Source organism: Anabas testudineus, chromosome 15 (genome assembly GCF_900324465.2).
Source record: "Anabas testudineus chromosome 15, fAnaTes1.2, whole genome shotgun sequence".
In the NCBI taxonomy this organism is placed as follows: Eukaryota; Metazoa; Chordata; class Actinopteri; order Anabantiformes; family Anabantidae; genus Anabas; species Anabas testudineus.
Window position 1 is genome coordinate 14,270,653 of NC_046624.1, and position 25,947 is coordinate 14,296,599.

Here is a 25,947-nt window from a genome sequence, read left to right on the forward strand (position 1 = left end):
TGGTCACAATTGTCGCTCCTCACAGTTTTCACCTGAATTGTGCAGTAAGGTTACCATTTCTGGCAAACTAAATCAGAGAAATGCCAGAACTGGATGCCTGTGCATCTGCTGCTAGGTCACAAGTGGCAGTTCAGGATGTAAACCCAAATTCCAGCCTCTCCAATTCTGGATCTAATGCACATATTCATTTCAGTTGCCTAGGAACTGCCTGTCCCCCTCCTGCTAATATCTCAATGACATTTCTAGGGTTCTTATTTAAAACCTAAACCACTTGTTTCAATCAAGCCACACGTATGCTGTTTTTATGGAGCAGAGCTGACATTTTCTCAGGCGCTCTATTTCTCTGAGGCTCTAATCACACTACACATTATTGCACAGCACATGTATTATTAGAGGTAGTAGTAATGGTATTATTACTATTAGTGTTATGGTACTGGTATGGTATGATGTTATCAAACTGCATTATTGTGTTTGTTTATTTTATTTTATTTATGTATCTATTTGGATTTTGTGTGGACTGATTTTTATCTTATTGTCAATAATGACCATAAAAAGACAAAATATTCAAGCATTGCCTGTGTTTTTTTTTTTTATTCCTCTTAACCACAGACAAATTTAATCAAATCAATAAGTTAACCTATGCTGGTTGACATGTTCCCTACGTACGATGACAACAGGCTCTGCAGTCCATCCTAAGTCAGTCCCACATAAACCGCCCTGCAGCTGAAGTGTTATCCAGCTGTATCGACCATTTACTCTTTTCTGACTCAAGCTCATTACAGGCTGCAGCCTCATTTTTGAATGAGCTCATTACTTACAGTACAGTATCTGGTCTAAGCACAAGCATGTGATCACCCTCTTGTGTATACATTAGAATTGTGGTCGTTAGGACATGTCAGGATGAGGCGCAAACATGGAGGTAGATAATTCAAGGCTTTAATTACTAATCAATTCGTATCTCCATATCTTCTTATAGATATGCTCACTCACATAAACACAGAGTATTTTGTGCAAAGGGTTATTGATCCTATTGGAGGCTCTTTTAGATAAAATACCACTTTATACTTGGGTCATTAAACAAAAACACACACCCTTAATTAAAAAAATAAAGTTTGTTTTCCTTGAAAGGTTATCACCACCTAGCTCACAGGAGGAAATGGCAATTCGTAAGCGTGGATGCGTCAATCAGTGCTTCAGGGAGGAACAAAAGAAATCCTCATTGAACATGTGTTGTCAAACGCAGTACAACAAAAGAAGAGAAAAGGACATTAGACAATGTGTTGTGTCTTAAAAGGATTTCATTTAAAATGTCTAACATGAACATACTGCCATATGTTGACAGAGAAGCTGCTGTCATTTGTGAATACAAGGGAATCTGTGGCAATTAACTTACCAGATGTTTTGGGGAGGTGAAGTATCTCAAGGTCACCTTTCAGCCTTTCTGCCTTTCAGTGTCCATGTTGTCTACACGGGGGGTGAGATTATCCTCCTCCAGCAAGATCGTGCCATCTGGGAGACGGATAGGGAGCAAGAAAGCAGGGGGAGAAGGAAAAGAGACAATGAGTTAACTGTCTGAATTAGTTTGACACTTTTAGCACATTGACTTGTTTAGTATTTGAATTCGAGGGTAAACGTCAATAGGTGGGAAAGACAGTGTCTTCGAGGGGAGCCAAATTGACTGCTCTGTCTCTCCAGAAAAGACACATGTTGACACTCTAACCATTATTCAGCAAATGATTTGTATGTTTTCAAAAACAGCTCGTGTTGCTCTCAGTAATCTACCTCTGCATCTGCAGCAGTGGTAAAAACTTCCCTCGTGCTATTTATGTAATATGTTTTAATCAAGGATCTACTCGAGTAGTGAAGCTACCATTCCCCACTGGATAATATCTGTCAAACGGAAGAATGGCATGTCTTCATGTCTAGGGAAGTGTTCATGCCTTATATAGTCTTGGTCTTGTAGACTTGTCTGTTGCACATAGCTGGATCTAGCCAGGGGCTAAGGAAGCAGACCTTATGAGAGCTCATTAAAACAGTCTTCAAGTCTTAAGAGACAAATATGAATGTACTACAAAAAAGAGAGATTGCCATTAAAAATAATCAGGACTAATGGAGCAGTTCCCAGACTGAAAAAAAAAACAACATTTATTAATAACGGAAGTCAGAGCTGACTTAGATTAGTTAACGCAAAGGTCACTGGAAGGCATTCAGAGACTCGATTGTAATGTTCAAACAATTCAGAAGCACCTCTCGTATGAAGACACAAACGTGCGCCCTGTTTTACTCCTTTTTGTGTTACATTTACAGATTACTGGACAACTCGTTTCTCTTCTAATAGAAAGATGCATCTCATTCCTGGCAGAGCATCATTCTCTTCCCATCTCTTTATAGTAACACTCACATTTTCACTAGCTGCATGAAGGTAAAATAAAAACACATTTATTTAAATAAAAATCCACTATTGTTTTTTGCCACTTAAAAAAGGCTTTCTAACAAGATGTACCACCTCACTCTAATACTAACGACCTCACTTGGCCTATGTGCTCCTCATTTCAGCTGAGTCTGCAGGGGCGTTCTCATGTGAGCCATAAAGAGGACTGAACGACACAATTACCATTTTCAAGCTCCCACTTTAAATCTGAACAAGATTTGATCTGAGTCTCAATTTACATAAAATACCCTTAGACAAGGGGGATTTCCCACAATATTATGAAATGGCTATTATCCAGATAAACAATGTGAATGTGCAATGGCTCATTACCAATCCAACACACAAGTGTGATGTACAGATGCACAAGGTCTCTCCAAGAGAAAAAAGGAAAAGTCACTATTTGAACTAAGTCGCAATGTGTCTCAAAAGCATTTTGTTACACGTATGAATATCCAGTCATGCAGCAGGCATCTGGGAGGCTCGAGGGAATTTAACACATACGCAATCAAGATTCCTTGCAACGAAAAAATCTGTCAGTTTGGAGTCAGCAACATATTGTTCTGAGGAGCAATAAGTCAGTATGACAATTTCAATAAGTTTTGCATCATCAGCTATTTGTAACTCTATTTGTAAAGGCCTTTCTACAGTAAGTTCTACTTTGCAGCTTTACTGCTTTTCCACTTTTCTACCTTGCAGCGTTAAAACTTGTGAAATACCTCAGTTATTAATACTTAATGTGTAACGTGTTAGCTCAGGTCCAGGTTCTGTTGACCATCCTCATGTTCTGGTAGCAAGTAAAAATCTGTTTTTGTTACTTGTTTCGTTGGCTGTGCAACTTACCCAGCAGTTACTGGGCTACTGTTAAAATGACTAATCTCTATTAATCAAGAGTTCATGTTTTGTTGGTTGTCCTCTGGTTTTATGAGTTAACAGGAAGATCGGATCGCTGCATTTGTTTGTGCGAGTTACGGTACTGTTTACACATGACTACAGCTAGCCTGCTATTAGCCCTTCAATACACACATCTGTTCCCACGACCTGCAAGACACATCTGTCCCCTAAAGAATGAGTGAATCACCAAGGCCAATCACGGATCAGAACGCAACATGGCTGAATGAACTCAGTCCTGGCTCATCTGGATGGTTTCCAGCTAGAGAAGGTGGACAGACAAAGGAGGCAGCATGTGGAGGAACTCTGCCGCAGGTCCTTTACCTCGGCTCTGATCAGACTATGGCCCCCGGTGCTCCCAGCACATTTAAGTGTCTCAGACAAAGGCAGACCGATTTGCCTGATTGCGGGACATTAGATACTTCTCTGGTGTTGCTCATGGAACTCTCTATGTTATCTACTAATTAGGATGTTTCATTATTTTTATTACTACTATTATTGCTCCATTCTGTGTTATCACTCCTTGATTTTCCTTAGCCTACCTTAAGAGCTGGTGCAACTGGCTCTTAAAGCAGATTTGACGATCTTCATGTATTATGCATGTGTGCAGAGATTTCACTGCCTGTCGTTTTTTTCTTGAAGACCTCTCTGAGAATTGCGTAACGCTTAACTGCACCATGTCACACAACTGCAGTGGGTCAGAAATGCACCATGAGGAGGGGTCGATTGTGAAAAAGTATTTGACACAATAGTATTTAAAACAAGGGAGTTACACTCAACTAGCACAAGCAACAAACCTTTTCTCCTTAGACCAACAGGCATTTACAGTTGCTGCTCATGAGCAGTCAGAGTCACTGGTCTTTCTTCTAATTTGATCTTTTTATCTTACTTAGCTATGGTCCAATATAAATCTACCAGCAAAGCTCTTCAAATTTATTGGCTGAAAATACCTTCATATCACCGTTCACTGACCGACACTGTTTATCCTTCCCTGTGAGCACAGAACTACTACGCAGACCCTAAAAAGTACCCTTGATTAATGTGTTTAGGGATTTTTATTACACAAGTCATACGTCCAGTGTCGGGTTGATTTAAGAGCTCTGTTGGGGCATGATAAAAACTGGGCTAAAGCTTCACTGAATGCTTCAGCAAAAGTGAAAGAATGCTCACTGAATCTGCTTCTAATATTAACATCTTAACAACATGTTAACCCTGCACGAAGCACTTGAGCTCACTGTGGTAAATGTTACAAGTGACTCAGTATCTAATCACCTGCCTCTGTGCCTCAGTGAGAGTCTTACAAATGGCTTTTTTTTTTTTTTTTTTTTTTTTTTGATGAAGTGATTGTGTGGAGGAGTGTATATTGTCTCCAGCTGTAACACTGCATACAGGAATGTGTAGGAGCAAAGCAGTTTGTGAGTATGTGTTTGAGAGAGGAAAGAGACAAAATGAAGAGATAGAGACGTACAGCACAGAACGACAGACAGGAAAAGACAGAAAGTGTATTTTTCATATGGTTGAACCAAAGTTGAGATTCAGCCAAGGTCATCCTCTTACTTATGACATACATGGAGCCAGACTGAGCCTCTCACTTGGACGCTCTCCATCTGCTCCCGCTGATAAGACCAGCTACTTTGCGTGCAGCAGACAGACAAAGTGGCTCTGCAATACACTGGTATTGTGTGGATATAGTGTGATTAAACTACATTAAGATTCTGTTGGATCACACAAAAAAAACTTTATTTTACGAATTGGAATGAAAATCACAATTATAATGATCACAGTTATCAGCATTTTAATGATACTGGTATAAAGTCCTGTGCTACTGTACTAACAAGCAGACATACTAACAAGCACTGACCCTACTGTTGAGTTTGCATAGATGGAAGTCACTTACTGTAAGTTACAGGGGAGTCTTTTAAAGTGCGGTAATCAACCACGGTTTTAATACTAACTGAGCTTCAGCTTGCTTTAAAATTATTTATGAGAGAAAACAAAGATACATTTCTGGGCTGTCAGTGAAGACGTGTCAGTACTGTGTAATTATACCCAGAGAGCTACGTGAATTCAACAGAAGGGCGTAGTTAAGGACGCCAGTTATACAGAAAGAGAAATATGGGTGATAATAAAACCTGTATGGGTGAGACATTACTGTTTAGAGAGATTAGAACGACATCAAATAAATGCATCATGATGGTAACGTATTACACTTTGTTAAAGAAGGTGGCAATAAAGTAATGAAGAGTAATATTTGCTTTACTGGGAGGATGGTTTTTAGAAAACAATTAAAATGAACTGACAGAGCTCTATAGATTACAGTCAGTCATGTGTACATGACCTTTAGCTTCTACATCAGACCAATTAATTACAGTGTATTTGTGCATCACCCAATAAATCACAAAACGCTCGACAGCAACAGGACCACAGACACAGCGTTTTCTTCATTAAACACCAACATCGCGAAAGCGAGTCCATTTAAAAGCCATCTGCTAAAACACGGCAGTTTCCAAACAAACTCTCCTACTGTGGTCTTGTACGGGGCTATAACAAAAACTTCAAACAAATGGCCAAACTCCAGGCACGCTTCTGTGTTGCAGAGAGGTTTACGGACTGATCACCATAACTACAGCTGATGATCTCAACGTGCGATGCTTCCTGTTAAATGAGCCCTAGTCCATGGAAGTGGACCAATTGGCAGGAAATGAGACTAAATTGGTTGGGAAACAGATGGAAGAGGAGCCGCCACTATAAAGCCCATGAGGCTGTAAAGGAAGGAAAGAGACGAGGGGCAAGGATGAAAATGAGACATAGAGCGTGAGTGAATGGCATGAGATAAAGGTTTGATATAACGAACGATGGGACATAACTTTTAAAGGCATGAGCACAAATCAATGTTCAATTTAAAATCAATAAACTTAGATCCACTTCTCTACAGTGTGAACACGTGTCTCAATTTGAAGGGCGCAAAAAGTACAAATTTGAAATTGAGATCTCCGTCAGTAACTCGTGTCACCGTTGAACGGTTGATCTGTAACACTGTTATTTGTTGTGTATGCTTATGTAATTTTTCCAAGAAACAAGACATGAGAGAAAAAACAGAGAGGCCTTGAAAATTTGCCAAAAGCAAAGCATTCCTGGCCTTTCCCATTCGTTAAAAGTCATCTCTCTAAAGAGTTCCACGCAGAGACAACATCCCTGCTGTCACAGCCAATTTCAAGACACATGCAAGATTCATTCAATCTTTATTTTCAGACATATCAGAAGTGACGGCAGAACAGGTCTCCGTGACCTCGCAAAAAAAAAATTAAAAAACAGTTGCCAGGCTCTTCGAAAATAAAACTCGTGATCCAAATATAAACACAAAGGTCACCCACCAGCCAACATTCAAACGAAGCTGCTATGAACTCTCCAATTGACAGGGCTGCTTTAATATAGGCTAACTTTAAACAGCAAGTTATTAATGTTGCAGAAGAATACTACAGTTATATATACACATTTACAGTAGCTTAATGTTTACCTTAAATATTGTCTCACCTTTCTATCAAAGCCATGTCTTTTTAGCAGAGTTACATATAATGATTATGGCTTTGGCCACAAGGACCCCGAGGTGCAAGAGATATCAACAGAGAAACGATAGCTGAGTGTGTCCACAACGAACAGAACTTAAAATCCTCTGGAATACCTGCCCTGGGTTGATACAACATGTACACTGAATGGTCCCTCAGATAAAAAAGCCTTTTGTCATCTGAGCAAATGACTCCCAGCCATATTAATGGATCTCCTGTGTTGAATTGGGGGTGGGAAAACACACACACACACACACAGTCACACTCACTTCCCTGTGTTTATCTAGCTGATTTAACTCAGGTGATATAAGTGAATTACAGTCTATCCTTGTAGGATATGAAAGCTTCCTATAAATCTCTATATACTGCAGGAAGTGTACAGCAGCTCAACTCAAAACCACCCAAAGATGAGAAGCAAAAGCAAAGACACCGAGGTTGTCAGCTTATAGATGGATCATTCCCTCTGTCCAGCTGTTACTGTACACACTCAAAGAAATGGGGGATTTGCTGAATAATCTGTACGCTCTGTGAGAAGTGATAAAAAGAGTATAACAGGCTGAACCTTTGTTAAATTATCTCAGGAATGTGCCACTTCACTGTGAATAACCTCTAACTTAAAAAAGGCGTCTGTACTAAAAGATACTTCATCGCCAGTGCTGAATTTAGATGTGCCGTCTACCTCATGTCTGCCGCCATTAACAGCCTATTGATCCCGTTGAAGAACACAGTGCTAGATAATGACAGATCTAAGCTGAGCCACATCAAATTACAGTCAAATGTATTCATATAAAGTGTTTTAAATACAGAGGTTGTTCGCAAAAGTGGAAAGTGCATGTGTCACCCGTGAGAGGAATTGAATGGGTTGAGGAGTGTGAATTAAAAATCCGTGCGTGGTCTCCACATCATTAACCCTTCGGTGCTACACTGACCTTCGATGTTCATTTGATCTCATCATGTTTTGGTGGGTGTAGAAGTGGAATGGGGTGAGGGTGCGGGGGCCTTTGATGTTCCAATGCAAAATTTCTTTTATCTCTCGTGGTGCGTTTGAGAGAGGGCCGGCTGTCCAAAAACTCAATTAGTGCAACTCTGAATGTGAGCCGGCAGCATAAGAAGAGGCGTTAGGCACGGAGGTGTGAACGGCACAGGGAAAAATAAATAATAAATGTGACTATTAGGACAAATGGGGCCACACGCTGGACAAGAAAAACAAAAAGATTGTTTTGTTTTTTTTAAAAGATGGAATCTGCTGGACCAGCCTCACCTCCAGCAGCAAGATGACCACAGAACAACCCTGTTGCTCTGGAAGTGTGATATCCAGCTGGTGTTCACATCAGCTTTTCATTGAAGTTCATGTGAATGGTTAGGTTTGTCTTTGATGGATAATTGAAGCAGCTTGACAAATGATGTATATCCTTACTGCACAGGGTGAAATTCCTCAGCCCATTAAGCGCGTCGTCATCCAATGCTTCATCACCGCAAATACCACAAAGTAGCATAAAAGAATTCAGAATCCCAAAAGCTCAAAGCTCTTAGCGTGATCCCTCAGCCATAACTGCGTGGGTTGTTTTCTTCCTCCGTGAAGTATACTGCACCTCTAGAAACCAGGTGGAAAGAAAAGGGGCAACGGGAAGAAGTAGGAGAATGGAAGGGATGACAGCAAGAAAAGGAGGAATCTGTGTCTGCGTGTCAGCGCATCTGTGTGCTATGTAAATAAACAGGCCTGGCAGACCCCCTCGCATTCTTTCATGACTGTGAAAAGATGCACGGCAGCTTAGGTGAGGAGGGAGAGAGGAGAGGAGGTAGGGAGGAAAGAAGCAGCAGCATGGCTTTTCACATTAGGTCTTTCATCTCTCTGCTGCCATCGGTCATTGGAAATGGGAGAACACCGACTCCCAAACTCTGCACTTCGTTCCAATTCCATTTAGCTCAGGAGCAATTGAGAAACCAAAGAATGTGAAAATAAAGAAAGCTAAATTACAATGTCCCAAAAGGAGCAAAAAGAATTATTCATGCACAAAGGAATTTAACTGCATTGTCCCACTGCCAGCACCAACAAAAGAATATTCTTAGTTTTCAAATTAAGGTGGTTTTCCATCAGGTGAAAGCTATTTCTATCCTTCATCTTGCAAGGCCACTAATAATCATGAAATACTTCCTGTGGAGTGTGGTAGTCCAAAAAAAGAAGTGAAAAATCTGGGCTAAAGGCCGACCGTAAGAACATTAGGAGGACAGGCTTATGATAAAATATAGCTCCCTTCTTTCCTTTCTTAAATCAAAGCTCCCTGTGCAGTGTGTTTCACACAAACAAACATGTTCGGATAAAGTCTCCCAAGTCAGTGAGACTCTCTGGGTGATTTTAATAAGCTGTGACTGTAATATGACATACATAATGCTGAGAAGTGTTTGTGTTCTCAAAGAATGGCTGCAGAGAAAATTACAAGTTTACAAATGTCGTGCCTTTAGAAATCATGGGAACAACATCTTTGGGCCATTTATTTGCCTTTATACAAGTTATTTGTCCAGTTTGACCTTTGAATCCTGCACAAACAGTAAGTCATAAACAGAGAGGGATAGACCCCAGATAATCACTGAGAGCACATTGAAAAACGAGCAGTAACTGAGAAGAGAGCTGAACTGTTACTGTGCAGCATTTAAAACTACTGCACTTTGGAGCTGTATGCTAACTAACAGTACCAGTCATGAAACAGCAAATGTGTTGTTTTTCATTGTTTACTTTTTCTGTGAAAAGCAAGGGGGAACCACAGCCATGATGACAGCTGATGGCTTATTATCAATTACACAGGCTGTGTGTCTATGCCTGTGACTGAGAGCGGTGTGGTGACAGACCAGCTGAGTCTGTGCTACAGAGAGACAAGCAGCAGAAACCTTATTGGAATAACAAAATCTCCTTAGGACCACAGAAGGCAAAACAGAAATGAGAAGAGCGAAAGATTGAGGAACCGAGCCTTGCAGCTGTTGAAAATAATAAAAATACGTTTTTAGAATACCAGTCGACCTGCTGACTTGTTTTAAATAAAGAAGTCATCTTCTGAACTTGTGCATTTTCTCTGTTTCAAAAACATGTCACCACAGCATAAGCAACATTAACTTTAACGATTTACCCGGTGGTGTTGGCAGATGAGTTTTAAAACGTGAACAGTGTGCTGGAAGCAAACTTTTAGCACTTTCACAAAATTACAAATTCTATGATTTATTTCCTTTTGCAGCTGTCTCATTGTCCAGTGGAATACTAATACATTTACACGTGGAGTACAATTTATGAGAGCTGATACTGAGGTATCAGCTAATGTCTCTACAATAACTCTGCTCTGATTTCATCTGGGAATTAATGAGAGATTTTAGGATAGCAGTCCAGACTAATTAAAACGCACTCTACATCATCATTAGAGATGGTTTCGCTTTAGTTCTTGCTAAAATCCATCTTCCATAATGCCGGTTCACAACCATTCTGTCTGACATTGCCCTGCAGTCCTGTCACTACCAACTCATCGACACCACCCATCATGTTCCAGATGTGTTCATCCGAACTGATTTTATTCTGAGTATTAATAACCCCAATATATACAGTAAAAGATTATGTTGTTACAGTTAACTGTCAATGTTTGTACTTTCTTCACCTGTGATGATAATAGTTGGACATCTTAACCATCTATCCATCACCTTTAGCTAACTATCTCTACTGTTTATATATTACTTTTTGCAACCGTTCATCTGTCACATTTAGCTATTTCAAACATTTATTCATTACTATTAACCACTTCAGCAATACATGCATTACTTTGCATAATTCAACATATTTTTAGCAGCCTGTTTAGACTCCTCTAACAAGTTTTCATGCATTCCAAATTGAAACTCTAAACTGAATCAATATGTGGATAAATATTTTTTAAATTAGCAGAGCTATTGAAAAGACACAGTCTTTTCATGTATACCCTTGGGTGCAGTCACGGTTGCGTAATATATTGCCTATTATTTGAAAGATGAAAATAAATTAGCACCTACAGCAATGCTCTATCACCCTTGGCAGAACAGAAATCGTGTGTTGTTCAAAGTCTGCAAATACCTGCAGCAGAGATGAACAGGACGTCGGGAAATAATAAGACAAGAAAGTTACAAAAATGCAAAAGAGAATTGAAAATTCATGCATCACAGAATGCATCATAACAAAAAAACATCCTCTCAGCACATAAATGGGCCCACATTTTAATGTTTGGAGTGAAAACAAGTATAAAAGCTTTACTTGCTTGTTTGTTCTCTGCTCTGCTGGATCAAGAGTTAATTCTGCTCAGAGTGACTCTGGGCTGCAAGTGACAGCAGTGAATTAATGATTCATTATGGCCAGTGTAAGCAAATAGTGAGCTGGTGATGGAAGAAAATGGATTTACACACATCTAGCGCCAACCATGACATCGCTCCAGCTATTAAAAAATATTCACATACCCACATAGAAGAATGTAAAAGCAGTACTCGTTTGTAAAAAAAACAGAATATCTTGAAAAGAACGTGCCAAATGTGCTGCTCAGATCTACGCCATTTTTTGAAAGCTACTTGTTAAGAAATGGGAGACCCGAAATCTTCATAATCATTTATTATAAATGTGATATTTTGCATGTTCAGCTTTTCTTCTAAATGAATTTTCCATTTTCTTTTCAATCACGCCAGGCACTTAAGTCCAAACTCATCGCCAGCCTCACCACACGTTCAGAGGTACAAGTGTAACTGTAAAAAAAGCTACCGCTCTGTGGAGTCTGCGGGGTGCTTGGTGCTGGAGAAAACATAAAAATTTGATAGACCATGTCAAAAATATTTCTCCCGTATGGGATTACTAATGCAGAGAATCTGTTCTACATGAATATTCCATTAAGAAACACACCATTAGTTTTTCTGATGATGTGCTTTGGGACAGTTTGTTTTCTGGTTCCTAACACATCAGGTTATTTTTTCTGGTTTAGAACTCGTGGCGCAGCTATAATGTTTAAGCTCTTTTAAGGTTCACACATGGAAGTCTACAAACCTCTTAATCTCCTGTGTCCACGGATCACCTCAGGGCTGTAAATTCAGCCAAGCATCACAGATTAGAGTCTTGCTTCTCTGTAGTTTCTGTTTTAGGGAGAGTGTTGTTCAAATCTCAAATGTTAGATCATCCCGCCTTCCCTCTCTGTCTCTGACCCGACCTAAAGGAACAGTATGTGCAATAACTTACATTAAGTTGAATTCATGTTTAAATCAAGCAGACGCAATATAAAAATCATGTAAATCTACTGCGAACCACACAAGCACTTTTTTTTTTTCTTTTGAACTTGTTTATGAGTGTTAAAACATTTAACATCAGTGGTGACACAGCTACAAAAATCTAAAGCAACACATCAACAGATGCTGTGATCTTTCAAACTCTGGAGACACACGGTTAAAACGAATGATCATATTCCGGCAGGACTTATCAGCAGGTTAGATGTGGAGCCACTGATGTCTAAAGGTCTTATGGATGTGCAGGGAACCATCTGCATGTCATTCTGATGGATGAGGAGGGAGCAAAGATCGAATGCCCCTCGCTGTTGAGACAAGACTTGTGTTAGGTTGGGACCCATCCTGTCACTTCCACTGACTGATGGTCGCATTGAACGCTAACTTGCCCACACAACCACAAGAGCAAGGCTCCGATAATGGCAGTGAAGGAGGTGGGGTGAAAGCTAATCAATGTGTAGCGTGCATGTATTTCTGTAGCATATCTATAATGCCTGTGGGTTGAGCAGCAGAAAGGAGAGATGCTGTGAGTCTGTGTACCAGACTGAATTAAAATGTCCCAACAGAACTGGTGAAGTAAATAAACAGTGCATATTAAGAGATGAGGGATTTCTCATTTCATTCCCCTGCAGTTCTTAGGATTATATTACTATGAAAGAATTGATTTTGTCTCAGACATACAGAGCTCCAAAGACTGCAGAAGTCACAACAGAAGTAAATCAAACCAGGAAGAAAGGGATTTATTAAAAACACCCCCAAAAATGTTCTAAACGGGAGACAGATTCAAACGAGACTTCTGCAACAATACGGCACAATTAAAACTTCTTTTGTTGTCTCGTTCATGGATGAACCAAGTCCTTAGACCTACAGAAAGAGTCCTTTCTTTTTGTGTGTGTGTTACTACTGGTGCTCAAATGGTTGGGAAGTAATGGCAACAAACTAACATAGCTCCATTGGTAATATCTTACCATATGTATAACTTCTTTATTCATGGCTCTTTGAATCATTTCACAAAGAGATAAACTCATTCTCACTCGAGCTCTAAATCTTTCACATCAAAGTAAGATTCAGGGGATTTGTTTGGTTCGGCGCTGCAGTGCTGCTGGTAATTTCATTAGAGGTGGCTGTGACTCAGAAGGCACTTCACAGAGCTGGTGGTCCACTAATGACAGGGTCGGTGGTTTGATTTGGCTCTTCCAGTCCAAGTGTTGAAGTGTCCTTGAGCAAGACACTAACGCCTGAGCTGCTCCTGATGTGTGTAACTTGCACTTCAAGTTGCTTGTTTTGAACCTACGCCGCTTGTTTTAAGTATTTCCACGGTTCAATCCAATTTTGCAGGAAAATGTGAGACGCTGCAAACCATCAAACAACCGTACTGCAGCGCCTGTTTGACAGATTTCCACAAAAAGCATTAAGGTATAATAATGCTTAAATCAGCAAATGCTGTCAAAGCTACACGGACGCACGTCATGTTGTGATTCAAGAATTAACAGGTGCATCTAAAACGTCTGTCCAGAAAATTTGATCCAATTAAAAAAATCTGATTAAAACAACTATATTTTTACCATTTTGACAGATTTCTCATTTTACCCTTCAGCAGCTCTTAGACGTATTCAGCAGGGAGACTAATAAATTTTGGTTTAGACACCTGGCGCTGCAAAGACTGAAAAGAGTCAAAACACGTGTGTTGGGGAATTTCTGCTGTCTGGAGCCCTCATCAGTATTCTTGCCTTGTTAATGTTACTGTTCAGTGACAAAACATTTCAAATGGCAGCCAAGAGCTCTGAACCCCTACTACACCAAGCCACCAGCAATTAAAACACAGATATTTGGCAGAAATATGATTAATTTTCTTCACATTAGCTCTTGGAAAAGAACCATGGAATTAAGAAGGAGCCCCAACACTGGATTGTTAACAATGTAAATAACCTCTGCTACATCCTGATTATGATATATGGAGAGCAAAGTGCTGCACTCAAACCTACTGCCAACACTGACATACAATAAAAAGGATCATTACTAAACCAGGGAAATGACTCAGACTGTTTCACTTGCTTTTCAAAGAAACCTCCACCTCAGATCCTGCTATCTAATGTACAAATAATAAACAGCGAGGCGGTGACGGGGTTATCCTGCTCCCCTGGTGGTTCTCAACAGTTACGGATTAAGCAGGATGTGACTGATGTAATGATAGAAGCTTAAGGAAAATGAGGCAGATGACTACAAACTCTAACTGCCCCTCCACGTCTGTGTTGAAAAAGAGATTTAATGAGATTAATTTAAAGAGCTTTAGTGAGACTAATCTGGATAAAAGAGAGTGGTTAAACAAACATGAAAAGTAAAGAGGAAGGAACACAGAGGTGGTACAGCCTGGGAGAAAACTGGAGGATACTCAGGGTCATAGACAACATGTAAGGATTTTAATGAAATATCACTGGGAACACGAACTGCGGCCGCTTATCCCACCAGCTCAAAGCCGTCTGTTAATTACACTACGGGTTTTAATAGTCATTTTTGCATTTTCTACACTCCAGAGCCACGATGGAAGTTTTAAAATGTAAAACTACCATGTAGAAAATTATTATGTAATTATTATATCTGTTGCACTGATGGATGTCAGTGTGGGTGTGTTGATCAACCACTTTGTTCCACAATACAGTGGCAAGAAAAAGTATGTGAATGGTAATAATGTTTTTTCTGCAAATATAACAAATATAACAAAACCATAACCAACAAAACCTTTATTTAGAACAATCATAAAAACCCTATAGTGCAAGTGGGACAAGTATGTGAACCTGTCTGTTGACCCCCTCTTGGCAGCAATAACCTCAAACAGGTGCTTCCTGTAGCTGTGGATCAGACCTGCACATTGTACAGGAGGAATTTTAGCCCATTCTTTCTGCAGAACTGCTTTAGCTCTGTCATTTTCTTTGGATGTCTCATGTGTGTGACTCTCTTAAAGTCGTTCCATAGGATCTCTATTGGTATAAAGTCTGGGCTCTGACTGGCCACTCCAAAAGCTAGATTTTGTTTTTCTGAAGCCATTCTGTTCTCGGATCATTGTCCTGTTGCATCACTTAACTTCTACAGAGTTTCAACTGATGTTCAGACATTCTCACATTATGCTGAAGTTCTTTTTTGATACGCTTAGGAATTCATCTTCCCCTCAATCACTGCAAGCTGGCCTGACCCTTATGCAGCAAAGCAGGCCCAAATCATGATGTTTCCTCCACCACACTTTACAGTCAGGATGATGTTTTCATGATGATATGCAGTGCCCTTTTTATGCCAGATGTAGTGCTGTTTGTTCTTTCCAAATAGTTCAATCTTTGTGAAACAGGTTTCATCAGTCCACAAACATTTTGCCAATACTGCTGTGCAGTGTCAATGTGCTCTTTGGCAAACTTCAGGCATACAGCAATGTTCTTTTTAGTAAGCAGCAGCTTCCTTTGTGGTGTGCTGCCACAGACACCCTGATTGCTCAGTGGTTTCCGCACTGTAGACTCATGAACACAAATCCTTTTTCTTGCCACTATATATGTAATATCTCTAAGCAGGTTTGATCGATTGGTATAATGTAAATTCAGTCGTGGTCTTTAGAAGATGAATCCAACTGACTGTGGTGACTTTTCTCTAATGTCACCATCAGGTTGACATCTGTGAGTATTTTCACTATATATAATTTAGTAATAACCGGACTGCCTTCAAATTTAATTCAGATATTCATATAAATACTAATAACATTGGTGATACCTTGACTTTTTCCATAAAGTCAAAATGTCAAATTGTCTTTTAGTTCTTGACTACATACCTGTAAATTAATGATTTGCATCAGTCTCATGTGTGCTTTGTGCCCTTAAATATTTATTTAAATGTAATTAATTCTCCTTGCAGCCATATAATTGTCTTTTCCTGTGGCAAATGTCACGTTTCACAAAAATTACCCAACAAATCGAACCCAATACATTAATCTAAACAAAATGTAACCGAAACGTCAAAACTTAAACATTCGTATCAAAGCAAAATAACCCATGATATCAACCTCTCCATGCAACTGCAGGGCGTAATGTCATTCTAGCCAAAATGACTAGAAAATCAGCTTTGTGCCATGTAATCTATATAAACACAACATCATCTGTGCAACTTCATCCTCCTCAGCGAAGGCAGGTTCGTTTGAAGCAGCAAAATTTACAAACTCAAACTAAAATGGCGGCTTGCTTTGTGTTTCTGCCAGCTTTGCTACTGCTTAAGAATAAGAGCCCATGGTTTCCTTTGTCTTCCTTGTTTGCCACTTTCATTTGAAGAGATTTAAACTCAGCTCTGTGCCAGGAATCTAGACATTATAAATCAGGCTGATTTAACCATTGTATTTTCATGTTTACACCGTACATTAAGATGACTAAATATTGATAAATAATAAGCTCCTGCAACTCTAGTGTGTTGCCTGTATATGCAATAAATATGTCCAGCTTGGGTTATGATTACATTTCAAAGAAACAGAGAGAGTACCAAGCCAATAAACAGTTTCTTTTTTTTTCTACCAACATACTGTAATGCTGCCAAAAACATTTGTATGGAGACATGCCAGGTAATTCCATCCATCCTCTCTTGGGTCTGGCCTGCTCTTCATCCCAAAGACACCAGTAAAGTTAAAATATTTTGCCAGCCTAGTCCTCCACTAAATCTCACCATTCCTGTAATACTTCAGGATCTGTTGCTCTACAATGATGTGAAATTCACGGCGACAAATATCCTTTTACAAATTTTATTCAAAGAGCAGTTCGATAGGGCTTGTGCCCAGTGTTAGGTATCGCCAGAGGGTTTGCACAGATGATAAGGACGAACACAAAACAGATGACCAATCCTAAAACCTACTCCAGTGATTCACGTCGTTGCACTTCTCCCACCAAAACCTTTGTGCCTTGCCAAGTTACACACATTCCTGGGATGCGCTTGAGATTATTATCACTTCGCTAAGTGGAAGTAATCCCCGAGGAGGTGTCACAGGTTTCTACTGCTCCGATCACTAAACATGGAGGAATGAAAATACCAGCCATGGAAGAGCTGGCGTTCCCTGATTATGACAGTTCGACAGGATTCCCAGCCTTTCTAACCCATGACAACATGACTAGATTAGACATTTCCCCAAAGAGAGAGACAAGACATTTATGTTTCCTTTAAATTAATGCTTACAATTTGCACAGCAAATTAAATGATCACTTAACCCCTCTATTTATCTCTTAGGAGGGGTCCAACTCCAACTAGCCACTGACAGAATGACTTAACTGCATATAGCAGCTAAAAGCTCCACCTCAGCCAACTACAAAAGTAAAACACTACTACTATGACTCATCATAGAAACCAGAACTCGCACTTTTGATTCTTCAAACACATGTAGCTGATGATCTTTCTGTACTTCTACATTTGCACAGTTTTGCATGCAGGACACATTATCAGTGTACCAGCACTGTCATAGGTATTTCTTGATAGGGTTTGTTGATCTATGGGTCTGATCATAAAAATAACTAATTAAAGGATTTAATCCTAAAGGCAAAATGTAATTGATTCTCTACCTTGTTGTAATCAGGCTGTTGTCTGCGAGTTACTATTATGAAAACACTTCCAAACCCCTGTAGGAACATTGTACATCTGCTTCCCTCTTGTCTAATTTTGTCTCTGCTTTCATCCTGTCCAATAGAGTATCCCACTGTGCAGTAAAACAGCAACAATCAGGTACTGAACCAAACACTTGTTTAGACACACAACGACAGGACAGCAAATTGGAGTAAAATTATTTCCATACCCTTTTGATGCTTTGGACTCATGTAAATGTAAACTGAGGATTTGATTCATTGGCCTCAGGGTGGTGAGTCTTGTTGGCTAGGATTAATTTTCTTCTACAGAGTTTAGCCAGAGGGTTGCTCTAGCCCGGTACAAGTTCTACAACTCGTTGCCTCTCTCTCCAATGTCAATCAAACCGAAGACGGAAGAAGAGTCAGAGACAGGTGGTGGTTTGAACTCCTTTACAGAATGGGGCAAATTGTCACTCTTACACCTGCTTCAGGGGAAAAACTGGGAAATTGATATTTCAAGTAGAGTTGTTCATTTGACTTTGCTTTCAACATGTCATTCTAACTCTGACACTTGTTGGGAACTGCTCGGGCAGGTGACAATACTGGGACAGGAATAAAGCTACACAAGCGGGCAGCCTTCAAGCATTATTAAGAGTGCAGGTACTGTAGTAAAAAACAAACAAGAGAGATGAATCAAGTGAGCCAGTATAATGAAAACCAGCTGTGTAAATAATTAAGTAGTTCCATAACTGTAACATTAAAGGAAAAAGCAACATTTGATCCCCAAAGCATGACTGCAGCATCTGCTCAGATGCGTAATAGCAGCAGTGAGGAGAAATAAAGGACAGATGTTTTCCTAAAGGCAAACATATACATACATGGCTCCAAACACACACAGAGTGCATCAAAAAGGTAGGTTGTTTTTACAGAAAGTGTGTTGGGTTTAATATACAGGATGAAATGACATAAGCAACTTAACAATCAATCACAATTTACTCTGATGAGGAGGGGGAGGAGGACTCAGTAGCCCAGAAGAGGCACAAAACATTAGACAGTGAATTGAAAGCAGGTGCAGGACTCAACAGAAGACACGTCACATATAATGTTCTGTGCAAAGCATCTCTGCCCAAATCTTCTCAAAAACACAGTTGGCAGTGACTCAGCAGAGCTCTAACAGGTTGGCACAGTGGCCAATCAGCAAGTCCAAATCCCCAGGAAAAAGCACTCACTCGTCTTTTTAAATTTGCATCCCATGAGAATGGCATTGTGCAAAAACAGTGTCCTTTATCTACATCCAGAGCTATGATCGTCGTAGCTTACAAACAATCAACCCATTCAGTCTCTCTTGTGCCATATGCTGCTCCACAGGTAGATTTTGATTAGCTCTGATTTAGAAAAAAAAATCACTTACGAATGAATTGAATTGAATTTTGTGACAGGTGTTAAATAAAAGAGCGGCAAAAACGGCAGATACTTAACTCAGGTCCATTAACGGCATTAAAGCCAAAATAACCCCAAGGTAGAGCAACATTTGAATCCACCAAAGGCATGAGACTGAATGTCTGAATCAATGTCACTACATCGGCTACTTATGTCAAACATACATAAAATAAATCTTCCATCTGATATGGTTCACCACGCCATCATGACGTGATCTTCTATTTCTTTTAAACAAAAACATTTGAATTGAATACTAAGTTAGAGGCTTCTTCACCGCACTCTAACCTCACATATGATATATAAAATGTGATTCAGTGAAGATAAGCGATAATGCTAAATGTTCGACACACTATTTCGCTCACTTCAGATGTGCATGATGAGCTGCATTACAAAAGCAAGAGGGAGCCATGCAGAAACAAACAACTGGAGGAAGGGGAAGGCATTTTTCTTTTCAGTTGTGATATGCCAAACATGTCATGCCTAAAAAGAACTTACTGATAAATTCTGACAAACTCATTTTGACAGGAAACTAATCACACAGCAGCATCCAATCACTTTCAATTTTCGTTTTAAATGAGTAGGTTCTTGTTGTGACATCAGTAAAATCTGATTCATCAGTCATCATCTCACACCGATGGTGGAAAAGTATCCTCACTAATCCCATAAATGTACGTGTCTGAGTGCATCATGTGATGCAGGATGTAATCAGCTGTTACGCTTATTAGAAGTTGGACGTGAGCGTAAAATAAATATTATATGTTGAATTATCATCATGAATTAGGAGTGACCTTACACTGTATATTGTATCACTGTGTCTTTACTTATTGCCTACAGCATGTGTAGTGTGCGGTTTGTTTTGGATTCCTTCAGTCTGCACGATTCAATTAAGCCACTGAGAAGTACAGTATAACCCCTAAATGCAAATTGTATCATCTGTGGTGTTGCCTTAATGCTGAGAAATAGATTTATTATGAGCATTTAGACTGTTTCACAGAATTTGTTCTAGATAACAATTCATTTTTTTAAATGAAAGGCAATGCCTGCTGTGTTGTTGACAGTGTAAGTGGATGTGTACTTTAGGAATTCAGCAATGTGGAGACTAGAATCAATAACATTCAAAGAAAACACTTTCTAAAATATCAAAACAGAACAAAACAGAAGATGAACTGCGGCTTTTTAACCTCAGTTATTAAAATGCTTTTAAAGGTTGCTTGCCTCACTCCATCCATTTTCCCCCCGGTAGCAACTATAAAGTATTTTATGGTCGTTTCCTTTTTTCTTTTTTCCCAGTTCCCTTTTTCTACAGTAGCAGTAGCAGCACCCACATTTACAGGAATCGTCGCTTGTCTCTACAACTTGTAAGCACTACTTTCACGAGTATTGGTTGTAAAGCATAATGAAGCTAAAGCCGATACAAATGTCTCGGCAGAGGTTAATTATCCTCTTATTAACTTTTTAAACTTACAGGCATCGGTTCCTACGCATGTCAAAGCAGTAAGTCAAGCACACAGTTAATCCAGAGGACTAAACGATCAGGTCACGTTACCTCACAGGGTTTATGAAAAGCACATTTTGTTAGAAGAAATGTTGGTAGTTTTACATAAACACCAGCAGTGCAGCGGTCTACAGTGACATCATCTTCTCTTTCCTCATTCACACACCATGTAAGTTTAGTTTCTGACTTATATTATACGTAATCATATTTCCCCAACACTCACTTCTCTGCTGTCTTCCCCTCTATCTCTTGATGTGTACACTGCGGCTCTCTTCTATCTGAAATCCATCCCTTTATACCTCCACTGAAAATCATGATGGGCAACTTGTTATTGATTTATCTGCTAAGAACAGACAGGAAACAGACATACAAAAAAACAATAGTTCAAGACTGTGAATTCACTCAAGTGAGGTTTAGTTTGTCAAGAGAGCAGAAATAACGAGAGTCAGACAGGACTGAGACAGAGAGAGAGGGTGAAAAAGAAAAGACTGGAGATCTAGACAAGAGAAAAAGGGAGACACCGAGGCTGTACTGTAATGGAGAACATTGTTGCAGAAGCACAAAGACAAAAATAAATCGGAACAAAGATCACTTGTGCAAAGGAATGCACGACTGTTTAGGAGATACTAGCATGGCAGCACTGCAGGTTGTTGCTTGTGTATCATTTGAAGTTAGAGCTGGCAGGTTTCTTTTTTTTTCTCACCACAGTTTATATACTCAAAAGACCTATGTAAATAATATTGTTGACCTCCACTCTGCCTCAATAAATCACCCTTCCTCTCCTGCCCAATACCTGACCTTTGAACCACAATTCACTTCCATTATCTTGATTTATGTGTGTCGATTGCTGTGTGCTGAACATACACAATATCCTAAGATAAACATGGAGCAGCGTCATTAAGAGTCCTGAGGTGAGCGCCTTATGGCCACCAATAAGGGGCAGCTCCAGCTTAGCTTATGACAACTATAAAGGTCAGAAAGTGATGAGTGTCACTTTAAGGCACATTGTAAGATTGAGTTGCAGCTGCAGGGTTTATTTATTGCAAGTAATATCACCACGAGAGGCCAAAATAATTGCTAAGTCAATAACGTTATTTGCATCAGGCACCAATTTAATTATAATTAAACCCCTTCTTCTGTATTTGTTCTGGATGTATCTAAATGAATTGCCTTTTAAATTATACTTCTGCTTAAAACATCCAAGATTTCAAGCTGCTTACTGAGATACTGTAGACTGTCTGTAGCGGTGTCTTTCCACTGTTGTGTCTCTGAAGCTGAGCAGGCACTATGAACATGGCATGACAACAGTAGCTCATTGGAGAAACAAGGGGAGACGGCAACAGGAGTGCAGGGCTGCATAAACACAGCTGTCTGTAGATGAGCTAAATGAGCAAACACTGATTGACAGCCTTCCGTCTGATGCCGCAACCGTCCATCAGTTCTGAAGATTAGCAGCTCCACAAACCTTGAACTGAAAGTCTTTTTAACAGAGACATTCAAATGTCAGCTACAGGGAATTTGTGTTATTGTTTTAATAATTGAAATGAGATGGAAAACTTTCTGAATAACCATGTGCCGTCTAAAGATAGACACCGTGCTTTGCTCTGTTGTGGTCTGCATGGCTGTGAAAGTGGATTAAAAAGGCTTTGACATCAAGACGAGCTCTAATGAAACCCAAAGGGGGAGTTAGCCTGTCTGTTTGGCCAGCTGACTCCCGTAAAATACCCATCACTGTCTCCTATTGCTCGCTCTATAAGTAGCCTGGTGGTGCCAGTCAGCGTACGCTGCAGCCTGAGGGTTAGAGCGTTTGGTGCTTTTGTGTGAATCACACAGCAGCTGAAATTCTCACTTTCACCTAAAAAGTCTGTTGATTCCAATATTTATTACGTACCTGTGTGTTTTTATGTGCTTTTTAAGTGCAGGTTGAATAACACACCCCGTATGCATCAGTCTCTGCCACATCCCCATTAGACCTGAAAATGATTTGATGGAAGCTGGCTGGTATACACCACATTCATATTGTTTTGAAGCAACAGCTCAACATGTTAATAAATACGCTTGGCAAGAGTTACACAGATGAGAATATAGACAACACTCTAATTTCTGTATGTAGATATGAATATACAGGTGGAGCTAATTAGCTTTGCTGAGAAAACAGCCCGTCTCTGTTCAGACATTAAGAAAACGCCTAAATGCAGCCCTGAAGTTCACTAATTAATTTGTATCACATGACCGTGCAGTGTAAAATTCCTAATTAAACAAACCAACATTGTAATAACAACGCTAAGCTCCAACACCATCAGTAATCACAAGCTCGGGACTAATAAAACAACACCTGTGCGGAAACCAGTGAGGCATCACCCACACAGAACAGGTACAGCAGAAGGTAAAAGCAAAGACATTTTCATCCTGCTCGGAGGAATCTTCACTACTGTCACCTGAGCCAGTGTTATCAATGTACTATCTTCTACCCTCAACCCATTGGAGAAAGTCATAATGATGATCAATACCATAGTGGCACGGTGCACAACAAAACCATCTATCAAGAGAGGAGAGCCTGAAAAATATTAGTCAACCAATATTGACCTGGGCTCTAATAATACATCAAGCTGTGAAAGCTCTATAGCTGTTCACCGTCCTCTCATCTTCTCCTTCGTGTGTCTCTCTTTTCTGAATGTCCTCGGCTGCGTCTCTCCCCACAGCAGGCAATGGAAAAGTCATAATCATCTAAACACATTCCAGCTCCACCTTTAACAGACTAGCAGCAGACTGAGCGTTCGCCATGACACAGAACTTGACTTCACTGTCACCTAAAAATGGTTTTGTTGAGCTGTGAACGCTGGCTGTGTTGATATATGCAACTTATTAAAATGTTCAGCTGGTAAAGTTCGCAGCCATGGTGGAATAGTTTGAAATTCATATGCAGCCACTGCATTGTCAAACTCACACTCTAGTTCCTGTGATGAATAACTGCGGCCTGGAATGAAAAGGAAAATATTTGCACCATGGCACAGATGCCATTCTCTCTGCCTTTACTCATTATCCAGCACAGTGTCAAAGTACCCCCAGGTCACTGAGAGGGAACATTCCTTCACATTGCCATCTATGGGCATCATAAATAAACAGTTACCCCAATTCATGAAAGCCTTCCACATGCCATGTATGGACAGAATTAATATTCTCCTCTGTCGGTGCCAAATGACTTTATATCAGGTCACCAAGATAATAACTGTGCCACAAGAAGGAGAATGCACACTCAAAACTGCACCTTTCGGTGACAACAGTTTTCTGTCTCACCTTACACACCGGGTAATTCAAAATAAGACCAGTATTATCCGTATTTGACTTAACACCGTAAACACATTTGCGTAACAAGCCACAGAGTCGCTGTGGAGGAGAGGCATCCTAAGAGTGCAGAGCGCAGAGGGCTGGGCAGGGATGCTGAGCCGGGCAGCGGAGGAACAGCAGCAGCCCCTCTTTGCCCAACTTGCATTGAAACAAAAGCAGATCCAATGCGAGCATGCAGTCGCCTACAACCGTGAATACGTGTTAATACAGTGCATGTACTTTGGACACATGCGTAAGTCACCCATGTTTTGCTTTGTATGCAACTCCAAAGTGCCGCGTCGTGCGGTTAAAAATGTGGCTCAATAAACGGCTCGGGAGACCAAATATCTCCCAAACTTTAAGTTTTCTGCTTTTTTCCACTCACCTTATCACATCCACTGATGACAGAATCAAAAGCAGAACAAGTAGATGGAAAAATGGCAATCCAGCCAAACTTGTCACGGATCCATGTTTGGCACCGCAGCAGTACGGCAGTCCAATGTAGTCACATCTGAAGAGCTAACGATACGCGGCTAAAGAGGCTCGACACCTTCCACCGTCACCAAGCCGCACATTGGACGACGATGTGGAGAGCCCCGCGGGACTCTCCAAGGGCGCACGGAGAGTCACTGCGTCAGGATTGGCCAGAGCAGCCGTGACGCGCCGGCAGGTGGCACACCCGGCGAATAAAGAAAGTCCACATTCATTCATAGATCATAGCTCTGAGAAACTATAGGAGCTCAACACATACAGTGGAAGATATAACCGACAAACAGGCTGCAGAAGTCACACAAGCTCCACACTTATCAGGGTCTTTTTTTTTTCCTGTTTTAATTACGGGACAATCTCATCAACCAAAGCTTCAAGCTGTTTTATCTGGCACAAAATACTGAGCCATTTCATTTGGCCCACGAAACATCCTGCCTTGTTTTCTAAGTGCAGAACATTTCCAGAAATGACTCTGCTGCTTTTAGCAAAAAACAAAAAGTACAACCTCTGCTTTTCTTCAAACTAATAACACGTTTCATGCACAATACGGCAGCCAGAATGACTCCAAATGACCTTTTGTACCTGGTAATGTGACTGAGAGTTGTACATAAATGTAAATACAGAAGCAGGATGAGAGGAAACAAAACAGATAAACAGATGTACAGTAGCCTGTACAGAGTCTGGAGGCTACTGAAGAGACAAATAGAGAAAACACACAAAGGTGTTTTATCAGAACTGAAAAATAATTTCTTCAAATAAACAGGGAGTGTGTTTTGACACTTGACTGTGGGTAATTCAGGGAGCCAAACCAAATGTTTTAATTTTTTTTTATAAATACAAATAAGGAGTGAGTGGTAATCCTTGGAGGAATGTGTAAGCCAATTACAGCTGGCTGCAGGGACTTGTGGAATGGAGCCTCAGAGCTTCCTGCTCAGACTCACTGCACACCCTCAGACCACATTTCCTGTTCCCAGTGCAGGGGCAATATTTCTATGAAAATATAGGATGTTTAGAGACATGAATAGAATTTGAATATTGTGCCCACTTTCTCAAACATTGGCAGCATTTCCATGCTCCTGATGATTTACTGCGTCCATTTATACTTTGCCTTCACAAACTTGTTTGCGTCCTGTGAGTGGGAAACACGTTCTTTCTATCTGGATGCTGGTGCACAGTGTGTGTGTGTGTGTGTGTGTCAGTAGATGAGAAGGATGACTCCAGGTCAGTTAATGTCCTGGAGTTCATGTTGGGTGTGTACTTCCCTGTAGCCTCACGGATATTTACTAATCTGCAGGTATTAAAAGAATCTTATTGGATGTAAAGTTGGGAAGCAGGAGACAAGTACATCAACGGACGATGAAGGCAAATATTGACATATAAAACCAATAAATTTTATTCCATTCATGCTCTCACGCTGATAGAGCAAAATTTGCAAATGAAGGCTGCAAATGCCACATGGGACGCTCAGAATAA

General features: G+C 40.2%; 1 protein-coding gene across 2 annotated transcripts in view; it reads right to left on the bottom strand.

Annotated features, from left to right (window-relative positions):
* Nucleotides 1-24,536, bottom strand: part of chrm3a (cholinergic receptor, muscarinic 3a) — a 68,342-nt gene extending 43,806 nt beyond the window's left edge. For both annotated transcript variants that reach the window (XM_026353792.1, XM_026353790.1), the window contains exons 1-2: nt 24,371-24,536; nt 1,394-1,509 (exon numbers count right to left, since the gene is read on the bottom strand). The gene's annotated coding sequence lies outside the window, so the exon portion shown is untranslated. The remainder of the gene's footprint in view (nt 1-1,393; nt 1,510-24,370) is intronic.
* Nucleotides 24,537-25,947: the final 1,411 nt, after the last annotated feature.